Here is a 15,484-nt window from a genome sequence, read left to right as displayed (position 1 = left end):
CTGATTGATATAAAGGGACTTTTGCTTCTTAAAGCAAGTAAGAAGACACATAGTATCCTATTTATTAATTAGGTTTTGCTAATGATGTGCCTACTTATATAGAGAGACAAGATGGCAGCTACAAAGGAAGTAAAATCCCTGCCCTAACCATAACCCCAATCCTGTCATCCTTTTACATCAAGAAAGTCACATAAGCTCACACCACCCTGACCCCTGACTTCCCCCAGTTTTGCCTTACTTGACATTCACAGATATGATTTCTGTAACTCCCTCCTGAAAAGGACCAGGGCCTCTCTGCTTTTCACACTCTTCCAGTGGAGTGGTGGCTTCCAGCCTCCACTAACAGGAATTCCAGCGCAGTCATTATGAAGGGCTTCCATTTTTAGTAGAATGTAGCTTACACGCTTCTTTACTCCCCTAGCTTTTAGGGGTTCTCCTTGCTGTTCTTTGTTCTTTTAAGTTGTGTTTCAGAAGGAAATTCAATGCTGATGTACAATGGTACTCTTCTGAAGTGAGAATGACCCTAGGTATCCATTTAGTTTCTGAGTGCAGGTGATAAATAGAAAAGCTGTTTGTATTGAATGCATTGTTTAAGAAGCTTTTGCAACTTAAATAACACAAATAGGCCACAGGTGTATAATTAAAACCCCAGGCACTTGGTTATTTGGTGCTTTCATTATTCTGATACAGACTTTAAATTTTGGGAGATAGAAACACTTCAGTTCATTGAAATTAACTAAGTGCTTTGGTCCTCCATAATAGCCTTCAGTTATCATCTCATTCCAATCATTTGGGGCTATGAAATTTGTGGCTTTGCTTACCTGGAAGGCTTTTTAACTATTAGGGATATATTAGCAATGAAAATATTGTTTGTTTTATCTTAAGAAAGTCATCTTTCTTAAATGTATTTCTTCAAAAATTATTTGATTTGCCTCTTTTCATGGAGAAGTCCTTCAAGTTGCTAGTTTATTTATTTATTTTTTAATTTAATTTTATTTTTTTCTTATCAGTTACATTTTATTAACTCTGTATCCCAGCCATGTCCTGCTCCCTCATTTCCTCCCAATCCCACCATCCCTCCCTCATCTCCACTGTGCTAGTTTAAATAGAATGTTGCTAATCTTTATTTAGAAAGCATTTTATTATTTTGTAACTACTGTTCTTTTGACTGGAGTCTTCAGTTCTGTGTGTGTAAATTTCAAATACATCTGACTGGGTTTTAGGGGAAACTATGGTTTGGATGAATAGTATAAGAGAATTTATTTTCAATAACAAAAATTGATAATACTAGGTCTGTATAATAACAATGTCAGTCAGCAAACAAACAGGGTCCAGATAAATTCCAAAGTATCACAGTAGAAGATCTGAAATATAATGGTTGTGAATGAGAGACAATTAGTGTTTTCCAAGTGGAATTGCTACATAGGTTTTATAAAATCAACCTGTCAAGTCTGGATACAGGCACTTAGAAGAGATGATAAAAGATGCTTATACAAAATTATCCAAAGGGGAGGAGGTCCTCCCCTATCAGTGGACTTGGAAAGGGGCAGGGAGGAGACCAGGGAGGGAGGGTGGGGTTGGGGAGGGAATGAGGGAGCGGGATACAGCTGGGACACAGAGTTAACAAAATGTAACTAAAAAGAAAAAAAAAAAGAAAAAAAAAACATGCTCCTCTAACAACTAAAAAAAAAAAAAAAATTATCCATACTTCACAAACATGTACACACAATATGACTTTGGAAATGGATGAAATAGAGGATTTTGGAGTGGAAGGAAAGCTGCAGTGATATAGACACTATGATTCTACATGAAAATTTTAAAAACAACTTCAAATAGTGAAATCTTAATATAGCTTTGCACCATAGATTTTGTATTTTATTAATTTATTATTTGCCTATGTAAATGTAAAAAATTTCCTACTTTGATTTTTTGGGGCAATTAAAGATAGATGTTATCATTAAACATGCTATATATGTTTTAGTGGCAAAACTATGTCATATAAAGGTGTACAATTAAAAATTATTTAAATGGATAAATAGGATCTAATTGTAGGATAGGATGTGAGTGGTAGATTTCATAATGTTTTTATGAAATTCTCAATACAAGGAACAAAAAAAGAAAAATAATGAATAAGTAATATAAAATAATGAATAAGTAATATAAATAAAAGTAAATTTATGCAATATTCAATATGGTTAGGTGTTATGTAATGATACTCCTTTCACTCTATGTTCAAACAAACACACACATGTATATGTTTATATGTACAGATATAGTCTCATGTTTTTAATGAATGTGAAAAGTAGCTATGTTATACCACATGGCCTAGGCCTGCAGATTTCTCTATTATCCACCTTTATGTACGGCTACTCTGTGGCCGTACACTGCCAAAATGGCTTAATGGTGTACTTCTCATTCATAAGAACTGAAGTAATGCACTACTAGCACCCTGATGGATGGCTCCTGGCTCCATCAGCTATACTTAAGTTGTCATCTCAGAGCATAAATCAGACAAGAAGCGAACAGATGTAGACATGTGATCTATGGTGAAAATTCTAAGCATATAATTTCTAAAGAGCTACAGATAAAATCATGTCTGTGCTGATGTTTAATTGAGCAGATATTGATTTGGCAATGGAAGTATGTAGATAAGCATGCAAGCCTTTTGGTTGTGGCCATTAGACCTAAATTATAAAATTTAGTCTAAATCTTGAAAGATTATTAAAAATAAAATGGACAGAAATCTGAATGTCTTTCATGAATATTAGTCACTTTCTATTGAAAATCACAAATATCTTTGTGAAATCTCTTTAGACTGAAAAAAGGTAAAGTGAAACAGTAATTACACTGGAAGTACATCCATCATAACAAAGGTCAAAACAAGGGAGAGGAATAAAATCAAGTGTGAGGAACCATTTTTTTGGTGTCTTATAATAGATCAACTGAAAGTATGAACTGATTATTTTTATCTAACTCATCTTCAAGAAGAAATGGGTAGGAGCCTAGGAAAGCTGGAAATGAACATACATGTGTTACTTCTTCTCATAAAACTTCTATATTCCTTGAATTCTGACAGAATTGAAACATATATACTGTAAGACATACATGCATAAAAACATAGTGTGTTAAAATGAAAACTAACATTGAGTATTCATTTTATGAGAAGGTATTTCATATAGAAGAAATGTGCGTTCAAAACAATAATTTTTCATAGCGCTAGTTAAATAAGAAAGCATCCTATACTGCAAGGAAGGTTCTTATCTTTTCTTCATTTAACCTGCTTCCAAAGTATATGGAGTACTTCAGAAACGTCAATTGAACCCTACCTCTCTTGCACTCTTACCATTCTGGTAGTTCCTGATAGCACTCAGCACTCCAGCAGCCATTTCTTCCAAGCTCAGCACACTTGCTGTCAACCCTTAAACTTTTGTGATCCCCAATGTTCTCTTCTATTCACATTTCAGCATAATGTCCATGCAGGTCCTCTCCATCTCTTAAAATCTTAATATGTCATCAACAAAACATCATCATACTAACTCCTACAAACTATAATAAAAAACATACAGAAACAAAACATTCTCAAAATTTCTACACACACTTTCTTTACTTAATCAGTGACACATCCAACTGTCATCTCTACCTTCATTTGCCATTATTTGATAGACATGATGCCCAAAACTTGTTGACCAAGTTCTTGAGAAGTTAAGGCAAAAGAATTGCTGTCCATTTGTATAGAGGTATATTATCCAGCAACATGGCTGCTCTGGCAAAGGACCATATCTAAAGACCTTGCAGATCAGTGTGATCTGAGTAGAATACTGACACTCCCTTAGTACACACATTTAACCCCAAACAATGAAAGTAAGTTTAGTTTATAAAAGGAGACAGGCATGTTTGAGAGTAACATCTAATTGAGGGGCAGAATAAATGATGAGTCAGAGAAAGATTTAAGAGAATGTTTCAGGTATACCTGATATACAGGGTCAGATGAAAGGGGAGGAGGTCCTCCCCAATCAGTGGACTTGGAAAGGGGCAGGGAGGAGATGAGGGAGGGAATAAGGGAGAGAGATACACCTGATATACAGAGTTAATAAAATGTAACTAATAATAAAAAAATAAATTAAATTTAAAAAAGAGAATTATTCAGACATAGGATACATTCAACTCTCCAAAAATGGGCAGGGATACAAAGTGAATACGTTGTAATAAATAAATGTATGCATAAAATTTAATTAAAAAGGAAATGCTAGGAGAGAGAGGCTACTCAAAAGCAGCACAAGGAGAGAAGAGTGGTAGTAGGAACAGTAGATACAATTTCTGTATCTATTCCTTCTTTGAGGGACATCTGGGTTGTTTCCAGATTCTGGCTATTATGAATAAATCTGCTATGAACATGGTTGAGCAAATGTCCTTGTTGTATACTTGAGCGTATTTTAGATATATGCATAGGATTGGTATAGGTGGATCTTGAGGTAGCAATATTCCTAATTTTCTCAGAAAGCACCAGATTGATTTCCAAACTTTTTGTACAAGTTTACATTCCCACCAGTAATGGAGGAGGATTCCCCTTTCTCTACATTCTCTCCAGAATCCTCAGCATCCTCAAAAAATTGAGTTTTTTTATCTTAGCCATTCTGATGTGTGTAAAGTGAAATCTCATGCTCATTTTGATTTGCTTTTCCCTGATGACTAAGGAGGTTGAACATTTCTTTAAGTACTTATCTGCTTTTTTTTTTTTTTTGTTTTTGATTTGATTGGGCTTTTACATCAACTACAGCAATCTGACTAAATATTATTGAGGACATTTTGATTGTGGTGTTTTGGATGTTGGGATGAACCTACCCATAAACTTTGTATAAATTGTAATCTTTTGAGTTCTGTTTTTGTTTTTCTTTTTTTAATTCTTTATTAATTACACTTTATTCACTTTGTACCCCCCCCATGGTTCCCTCCCTCCTCCCATCCCTCCACCCTCTGCATGCATGCCCCTCCCAAGTCCACTGATAGGGGAGATCTTTTCCTTCCTTCTGATCCTAGTCTATTTGGTCTCATCAGGAGTGGCTGCATTGTCTTCTTCTGTGGCCTGGTAAGGCTGCTCTCCCCTCAAGGGGAGGTGATTAAAGAAACTGTCTCTGACATGGAATGATTGGCCTGCTCTTGTTTTTTGTGTTTGTTTGTTTGTTTGTTTTTGTTGTTTGTTTTTTTTTTTTTTTTTTTCCTAAGACAGGATTTCTCTATGTTGCATTGGCTTTCCTTTACTTGCTTTGTACACCAGTCTAGTCTAGAACTCACAGAGATCTGTCTGCCTCTGCCTCTCAGGTGCTGGAATTACAGGTAATTGTAATCTTCTTTACCTAAGGCCTCATTCAAAGGTGAGGGCATAGCTAGAACAACAATCCTACCTTTATTGTGCTTAGAAATTCTCCACAAGGACTCCAACAGGGCCGGAAAAAAAAAATCTGTGCCCAGGGGACCAGTAAAGACCTATGCTCCAACCAAGGACCATGCATTGATAGGACAGAAACCTCTTGTTCAGAAGTAGCCCATAGGCAGCTCAGTCTCCAAGTGGGTGCCCTAGTAAAGGGAACAGGGTTGTCTCTGACATGGACTCAGTGGCTGGCTCTTTGATAACCTCCCTCTGGAAGGTGCAGTGCTTCCAGGCCACAGAAGAAGACATAGTAGGGGAGGAGGATCTCCCCTATCAGTGGACTAGGGGAGGGATATAGGGAGAAAAGAGGGAGTGAGGGTAAGATTGGGAGAGGATAGAGAAACTATGGCTGGGATACAAAGTGAATAGTTTGAAATAATAAATAAAAATAAAAATAATAAAATAATAAATAAAAATTTTTAAAAAAGAAAAGAAATTATCAGCGCATGGTTTTCCTTTGAAAACTCCTGACCTTGCCTTGCTTTCTAGTACAGTCATTTATTTACAATGTTTCCAGCTTGGTATCCCACCTTAAAGACACTAAAACATTCAGGATATGATGTTACAAGAATATGGCCATTAAAGCGAATCTCAAAACGAGTTTGTGTATACGTGTAATTTGTAATGCTCTCTCTTTTGATTTCTCTCTGTGTCTGTCTTTATGTCTCTCTGTTTCTCTCTATCTCTGTGTGTGTGAGTATGTATGTTTATGTGTGTCTGTGAGGGTATCTGAACATCCTATTGCCTTGCACCTTTGGGGGAGACTAATACTGTAATTCTATCCAGGAAAGAGAAGAAAGAAGTTGACAAGATGTATAGGAAGATGTCCATAACATGCCTGGTACAGTACCGATTCAAAGAGCATAGAACATTTCCATTATTGTGTTGCAATTTCCTATGAAGTGAAATAATCTATGCTAGAGAGAGACTAAGTTATAGGAGGTAAACAAAATTTAAAGAGCTCAGGAAGTTTCTGAAATTCCCAAAGTTCACTGTGCTCCTCTACCAGGTTATAGAACGAAAACTATTCTTGTATTACCTGCAAAGGGTAGAGGGAAACTCAGGGACACAGTATTTGTGAATCGTCTCGAATTTTCAGTCTTTCTATGAAGCAATTGCTATTGAGTCGTCCAAATTTATGTAAGCAGTCTTCGCCACTGCTCCTGTTAATAACACTTAAACTTGATGGCTCACTAAGTTATACTCTTTGGAATAGTTCATTGTATCTGTTGTTGGTGCCTTATATGTGGTGAATAGCTATGTTTCTTTATAAATCCTTAGAAATCTTTACACAAAAAGTTAATTTTAATGAATACCAGATTTCAATTACTTTATGTAACAAAATGTAGAAGTAATGAATGCTTACAGAAACTTTTCACCTTTTACATCTTTCTTACCATTGCGGAAATAGAGAGCAACAGTATGTAACTTTGATTCAATCATTTACTTATTATTTGATAAATATACAATTTAAAGTGTATTCAAAATTAAAGTGCATTTTTATAGAGCCTTCTTATATAATCAGAGTTTCAGACATTCAAATATGTTTTTATAAAATGTCATCATCTATAAGTCACATCTTTTCTAAAAATCCTCATGTCACTGACAGAATACCAAAACTGATATTGTTTGAGACAATATAATAGATAACTGTGTTTAAATATATTAGCATACAAAATATTATAATTAACATGAAATTTAATTACAGATTATTGCTTTCTCATATTTATACTATGCCTTGTATAATGATGTCACATCTGTCTTAACCCAAAGAATCTTATACTAACATTTTACCTAAATATAAACAAAGAATCTGATGCATTTGCTTATGTTCTTTGTGTTATGCAAATTAATTATTAAATAATATAATCATTATTTGATTAAAAGTATTTTGTGTCTCTAGTGAAATATACCATTAACTTTATACAGTATCTTTCTTGCTGAGTGTAGTTTTTAGTTAGCTATCAAGTACAAAATCAAAATCCTTGCAGTAAATAGAGATCTTTTCATAAAAGCTTTCCGTTCTTCTGGAGTCAGACTGTCTGGGTCTTGCTATTCAATTCATGACCCATGGAGACTTTCAACAGTAACAAATAATATTACGGGTAACAATTTACCAAAAATCTATCATGAAAAACAATGACTAAACTAAATGCTATCATATTCAAAGGCACAAAATGAGAAGCAGGTTTTTTGATCTTTGTATGCTATGCAGCCACCCCACTGTATCTCAAAGACGTCTCCATAAATGCTGTCTAAGAAAGCCTGGTAATAAGCTTAATATAGATGCCAGTGTTGCAGGGAGCTTAAGTCATTTTGGAATAAAGAGAAGAATTTTCAAACTTTTTGATGAGAAAATCCTTAGTGAAAACAAAAGTCAATAAAGACAAACTTGTAATGAATGGTTTTCTGGATTAGGAGAAAAGGCTTTTAATGCAGCCTCAGTGTCAAGCAAAGTCATCCCCAACTTAATACTTCTGCTTGAATGCCATGCTTTTCCAACAATGAGCCAAGTCGTTCTTCTTTAATGATCATTGCTCCCCAGGAAGAAAGAACGGGTTGCCAAATTAAAAATTCCAAATGCAGAAGAACACCTGACTAAATCAAGGATGAAATGCACACTCGCTATAGTTCCCAATAGAAATTTTTGCGATACTTGCGGCTGACATAGAGCCACACCTCACCTCCTGCTGCATAAGTCTTTCTAACACAGATACATGTGATCACAACTTTCTTATGAAAATTTCATTTCATTTTATTTGTATTTTAAGCTTTTCCAATAAAACACATGGTTTAATTGCATATAAAATATGAGAAATAGTACAATTTTAAGCATAGATTTACACTTGAATATATTCTTGAAAAATATGTATATGAACCAAAAAAAAAAAAAAAATCTCAGCCCAGGGGTTTTTTCTGAGACTGATACTCCAAGCAAGGACCATTCATGGAGATAACCTAGAATCCCTGCTCAGATGTAGCCCATGGCAGCTCAGTATCCAAGTGGGTTCCCTAATAAGTGGAACAAGGACTGTCTCTGACATGAACTCAGTGGCTAGCTCTTTGATCACCTCCCCCTAATGGAGGAGCAGCCATACCAGGCCACAGAGGTGGAAAATGCAGCCAATCCTGATGAGACCTGATAGGCTAGGTTCAGATGGAAGGGGAGGAGGACCTCCCCTATCAGTGGACTTGGAAGGGGGATGGGAGGAGATGAGGGAGGGAGGGTGGGATTAGGAGAGGAGGAGAGAGGGGGTACGGCTGGGATATGAAGTGCATAAACTGTAATTTATAATAAATGAATAAATACACATTTTTAATTGAAAAAATATCTCTGCCTGTTTTCCTTTCCCTCCCAAGTTCCACCCCACTTAACTTTTCTTGCTTCATCTTTACACACCCTCTTTGTGTTGCTTGTATCTTGTCTCCCAAACTTGAAAGCTTTTAGTTCCAAAGGCTCTATTTTGTCTCTTTAATACACTTTATTTCTTCATTTTTGAAGTAAAAATTTTCTCTGTATAGAATTTTAGGTACGTGACATTGAGAATTCAAATATTTCATTCTGCTGTAAATGAAATGTTCTCAAGGAGGCTGTGTGTACAAAGACTGATTGAACAAATGCAAGTTCAGTGTGTGTAGAGAGGCGGAATGTTGTGGCTCCAGTACCTAATTACAATGTGTCTTGGCTGGTTTTACTTAATGAAATGGCAGTTCCAAATCCACATCTGTGTCAATACTCCTGTTACTAATTCCCACTAGTTACTCCTGTAACTAGTATATAAATCTGAACCTAACATTCTGAAAAAAGCAATATTATATAAATTTTCCATATTATTTATTATCTCAGTTATAATTAATGAGACTTTCTACATACCTATCTTTGTCTTCATCCATGCTGTGAAAATTGATTTGTTAATTTCATAAAATATTTGATTAAATACTGTAATTATATCGCTATTTTATATTTGTTAATATAATTCAGATGATCATCATTTAATCTTTTGTGTTACTATGACTATTTTTGTTATTTAGTATTTTAGTAGTTTCCCTTTATTTCCTCCAAAATTAATTTTATCAAAACATGCTATAAAACCAAATTTGTTAGAAATAAGATTTAATAGCATTTATAAAATTATATTAAATATTATTATCTTATTATATAAGAATAAATGCTTTCAGTGTTTCATATGAATACATATACACTGTGTGTGTGTGTGAGAGAGAGAGAGAGAGAGCCTGTCACAGTACATGTGTGAAGAGTGAGGACAGCCTCTTGAAGGAATCACTTCCCTCTTTCTGCCATGTCCATTATGGAGTCTGAACTCAGATGTCCAATCCTACAAGCAATCACCAGTACACATTCAACACTTTGGCTGAGTCTCTTTGTTTTTTCTTGGTATTGTTACCATTATATTCAATATGTCTATTTAATGAAGTTCTTGACAACAAACTGAGAATTGTGACCTACACCTCGAATCATATTGTTTTACATAGTAAAAAAATAAAAAGAAAGAAAGAAAAAGTAAATAAAGAGGGTACTAGGAATACAGACATAAAACTCATGGCACTTCCCTTGATCTTTAATGTATTATTCAACTTTTTAGGAAGAAAAGTTAAGTCTGCTTTTAAAGATTTAAAATTTAAGTCTGCTTTTAAAATTAAAAATATACATTTAAAAATGTATATTTTTAATTTTTTTTTTTAAAAATTGCCATCTTACCAAAATAAATCTACAGATTCAATGAAATTCCCATCAAATTACCAACACAATTCCTTACAGACCTGGAAAGAAAAATCCTCAACTTCATATGGAATAACAGGAAACCCAGAATTGCTAAAACAATCCTCTACAATAAAAGATCTTCTGGAGTTATCTCCATCCCTGATCTCAAGCTGTACTATAGAGCAACAGTTATAAAAACTGCATGGTACTGGCATAGAAACAGAATGGTGGATCAATAGAATTGAACAGAAGACCCATAAATAAACCCACACACTGATAGACACCTGATCTTTGACAAAGATGCCAAAAATATACAATGGAAGAAAGATAGCATCTTCAACAAATGGTGTTGATCTAACTGGATATCTACATGTAGGAAAATGCAAATAGTTCCATACTTATCACCCTGCACACAACTTAAGTCCAAGTGGATCAAAGACCTCAACATAAAACCAGACATATTAAATCGGTTAGAAGAAAAAGTGGGGAATACCCTAGAACTCATTGGTAGAGGAGACAACTTCCTGAACAGAACACCTACAGCAGAGTCTCTAAGAGCAGCAATCAGTAAATGGGACCTCATGAAACTGAAAAGCTTCTGTAAAGCAAAGGACACCATCATCAAAACAAAATGACTGCCAACAGATTGGAACAGAATATTCACCAACCCTTTATCTGACAGAGGACTAATATCCAGTATATATAAAGAACTAGAGAAGCTGAAAAGCAACAAACCAAGTAATCCAATTAAAAAATGGGGAACAAAGCTAAACAGAGAACTCTCTGTAGAGGAATACCGAATGGCAGAGAAACACTTAAAGAAATGCTCAATGTCATTAGCCATTAGGGAAATGCAAATCAAAATGACCCTGAGATTTTACCTTACACCCATCAGAGTGGCCAAGATCAAAAACTCAAGTGACAACACATGCTAGAGAGGTTATGGAGAAAGGGGAACCCTTCTCCACTGCTGGTGGGAATGTAAACTGGTACAACCACTCTGGAAATCAATCTGGCTCTTTCTCAGACAACTAGGAATAGAGCTTCCTCAAGATCCAGCCATATCCCTCCTAGACATATATCCAAAAGAGGCTCAAGTACACAATAAGGACATTTGCTCACCCATGTTTTTAGCAGCTTTATTTGTAATAGCCAAAAGCTGGAAACAGCCCAGTTGCCCCTCAACTGAAGAATGGATGCAGAAATTGTGGTACATCTACACAATGGAGTATTACTCAGCAATGGAAAATAAGGAAATCATGAAATTTGCAGGTAAATGGTGGAACCTGGAAAGGATCATCCTGAGTGAGCTGTCCCAGAAGCAGAAAGACACACATGGTATTCATATAGACACATAACATGGGATAAACCTAGTACTAATCAAGAGAGAGGACCCTGACTAAAACACTCAATTCCCATCCTGAAAGGCAAAGAGGATAGACATCAGAAGAAGAAAACAGGAAACAACCTATGAACCTGCCACAGAGGGCCTCTGAAAGCCTCTGCCCTAGGTACTATCAAAGCAGATGCTGAGACTTATGGCCAACTGTTGGGCAGAGTGCATGGAATCTTATATAAGACGTGGGTAATAGTAAGAGATGGAGAGGACAGGAACCCCAAAAGGAGAGCAACAGAACCAGAAAACTTGTACACAGGGGTCTTGCCAGAGACTCATACTCTAACCAAGGACTATTCATGGAGATAACCTAGAACCCCTGCACAGAAGTAGCACATGGCAGTTCATTGTCCAAATGAGTTACACAGTAATGGGAAGAAGGACTGCCTCTGACATGAACTGATTGTCCTGCTTTTTGATCACCTCCCCTGAGAGGGGAGCAGCCTTATCAGGCCCCAGAAGAAGACATTGCAGCCACTCCTGAGGAGATCTGACAGACTAAGATCAGAAGGAAGGAGAAGAGGACCTCCCCTATCAGTGGAATTGGGGAGGGGCATGCATGAGGAAGGGGGAGGGACGGTGGGATCTGCAGGGGAGGACGGAAGGGCTTATGGGGGATACAAAGTGAATAAAGTGTAATTAATAAAAAATAAAATAAATTTAAAAAAGAAATAAATTAAGTATAACGAAAAAATGCATAAAATGCTTCTTAAAATAAGAAACATTTAAAATGCTTACTTTTCACTAAAATTAAAAATAATCTGAATATTGTCAATAACAGGAAAATGTGACATTGAATATGTTTAAGTACTAAATATCATCTGAAGGTAGCCATACTACTGAAAAGAAAACAGTCCACTAATTTCATTTGTAATATGGGATTATCTATTTAAAAAAATTAACCTAACAGCACAGCATCATTTTATTTTTAAAATATATGCAACACAACGACTGGAATATTAAAGTAAGGATGGTGGATAATTCTTTATTCTTTTATTTACATCGTAACTGACAGATCTGTTGGTAAGGAAAATATGGTAAGCTACTTTCAAAATTCAAGATAATGGTAAAGTATAGGCCTAGAGTTTTAGAGATATTAAACCACGTTGGCTAATCATAGTTTTCAGAAGCATAATGCGGATGAATAATGTAAAAATTGGTTTCCTGTGTGAGATGGGAGAAGGCAGATATATTATGCCTGTGTGAAGATGTATATTTATGGCTTTCATGCTCGACTGTAGCCTCAGTGGTAAGCTGTTAGATTTCAGTTTCATTTGAAAGATAACAGCTGGCAGAGCTGGCTGACTTCAAGCTGCCAATCATTTAGAGAGCTGCATTTGTCTCGATTAAATAAGCACCGGTTATTAGAGCAGGGCCCTGACATCCCTGGAAGGCTGTGTTTGTGTGCTGAAGGCACCAGAGCTGTGTGGGAAGTGTTCCTGAGGACACAGCACAGAGTTCAGAGGCCAGTGGCAAAATTCAGCCCACTGCTGGCTTAGCCCTTTCGAAGAAGTTGTTTTTAACCAGAAGGAATTAAGCATTTGAACATTTCTATATTTGTATGATTTTCATATTCAAATAATTTGTTGCATATGTCCTCTGTGTTGAAAAATTTACTATTGTATTATTGGATGTAGTTTTTTTCAATAGAAAGGAAACCGGAATGTTAGCTGGGGCCGTAGCGACTTTTATTCCACATTGCAAATAAACTTGTCAGTTCCAAATTTTTAATAAAATGAATTTCCCCAATTGATCAAAATTCCATCTCATTTGTGAAGTGTACCCCAAAATATCAAAAATATCTCACAGTGTGAGTAGCTTATTGAAAAGCCTTTTTATTTTATTTAATTTTTTTCCCATTTATTTTTTTTAATTTTTTATTAATTACACTTTATTCATTTTGTATCCCCCCATAAGCCCCTCCCTTCTCCCCTCCCTATCCCACCCTCCCTCCCCTTTCTGCATCCATGTCACTCCCCAAGTCCACTGATAGGGGAGGTTCTCCTCTCTTTCTGATCTTAGTCTATCAGTTCTCATCAAAAGTGGCTGCATTGTCCTCTACTGTGGCCTGGTAAGGCTGCTCCCATCTCAGGGGGAAGTGATCAACAAGCAGGCCAATCAGACTATGTCAGAGGCAGTCCCTCTTCCCATTACTATGTAAACCACTTGGACACTGAACTGCCATGGGCTACACCTGTGCAGGGGTTCCAGGTCATCTCCACGAATAGTCCTTGGTTGGAGTATGATTTTCTGGGAAGTTCCCTGTGTTCAAATTATCTTGTTCTGAAAAGCCTTTTTAAAATACTAAATGATCATCATGATATGATGAAAACTGATTATATCCAATTTTATGTGAATGAAAATAATAGAATAATTATTACAAATGTGTTATATTACTTTAATTTTATTTATGTTTTTGTCTCTGCAGATTTTGTTGCTTAGACTTCTAATATGTATTTCTTCACAGACTTAAACTATGTTGCAGTGCTCATGTGAATATTGAAATATATTCTACAGTAGTGTGGCTGGCAATCACAATTTTTTATTTAAAATATCATGTTCTTTTATAAAACTGGTTATTTACATATAATTTCTAAAGTTCTGTTTAGGAACATAGAGAGCTATGTGTCTTTCTCATCAAAGTACCTTGAGGAAACAACTTAGAGCAGGAAGTAGGGGAGGATGCTTCCTCCCTTCTTTCTGCTTTTGTTTGAGTTAGAAGTACAAAGAAATACCTTGCCAGTCCACAGAAGAAAACAATGCAGCCAGTCCTGATGAGACCTCTTAGGCTATCATCAGATAAAAGGGGAGTAGGACCTTTCCTGTCAGTGGACTAGGGGAGGGGTATAGGGGGAGAAGAGGGAGGAAGGGTGAGATTGGGAGGAAATGAGGGAGAGGGCCACAGCTGGGATACAAAGTGAATAAATTTTAGTAAATGATAATTTTTAAAAACGAAAAAAAAAAAGAAAGAAATACGATAGGCACTTACTTCAGGATCTAGTGTCCTCAGTGGCTAAGAAATGAGAGCAAATGAGGTTCTAACCTAGAACCCCTGCCAGATGTAGCCTATGTCATCTCAGTATCCAAGTGGGCTTCCTAGTAAGGGGAGCAGAGACTGTCTCTTGCATGAATTCAGTGGCTGGCTTCTTGATCACCTCCCCCTGAGACAGGCGGGGAGAGCAGCCTTACCAGGCCACAGAGGAGGACATTACAACCAGTGCTGATGAGACCTGATAAGCTGGGGTCAGATGGAAGGGGAAGAGGACATCCCCTATCAGTGGACTTGGAGAGTGGCATAGGAGGAGATGAAGGAGAGAGGGTGGGATTGGGAGATAATGAGGGAAGGGGCTACAGCTGGGATAAAAAGTGAAAATAACTGTAATTAATATGGAGATGACCTGGAACCCCTGCACAGGTGTAGCCCATGGCAGTTCAGTGTCCAAGTGGGTTACATAGTAATGGGAAGAGGGACTGCCTCTGACATAATCTAACTGACCTGCTCGTTGATCACTTCCCCCTGAGGGGGGAGCAGCCTTACCAGGCCACAGTAGAGGACAATGCAGCCACTATTGATGAGAACTGATAGACTAAGATCAGAAAGAAGAGGAGAACCTCCCCTATCAGTGGACTTGGGGAGTGGCATGCATACAGAAATGGGAGGGAGGGTGGAATCGGGAGGGGAGGAGGGAGGGGCTTATGGGGGGATACAAAATGAATAAAGTGTAATTAATAAAAAATTAAAAAAAAAAGATTAAAGGCAAAAGGTGGAAATTGCTTCCCCAGGATGGAGGCTATGGTATGAGGCTGAGCTCAGCAGTCAAGAACATTTATCTACTCTAAGGCCCTGGGTTTGATCTCTGGGAAAAAATCATGGTTTGCATGCCACTTTTATGTATCTATGTATTTATGCATTTATGTTTATTTATATTTATTGAAA

Source organism: Psammomys obesus, unplaced genomic scaffold (assembly GCF_907164565.1).
Source record: "Psammomys obesus unplaced genomic scaffold, mPsaObe1.curated_primary_1811, whole genome shotgun sequence".
In the NCBI taxonomy this organism is placed as follows: domain Eukaryota; kingdom Metazoa; phylum Chordata; class Mammalia; order Rodentia; family Muridae; genus Psammomys; species Psammomys obesus.
The sequence above is the reverse complement of the archived record's forward strand: the minus strand, read 5'-3'. Positions refer to the sequence as shown.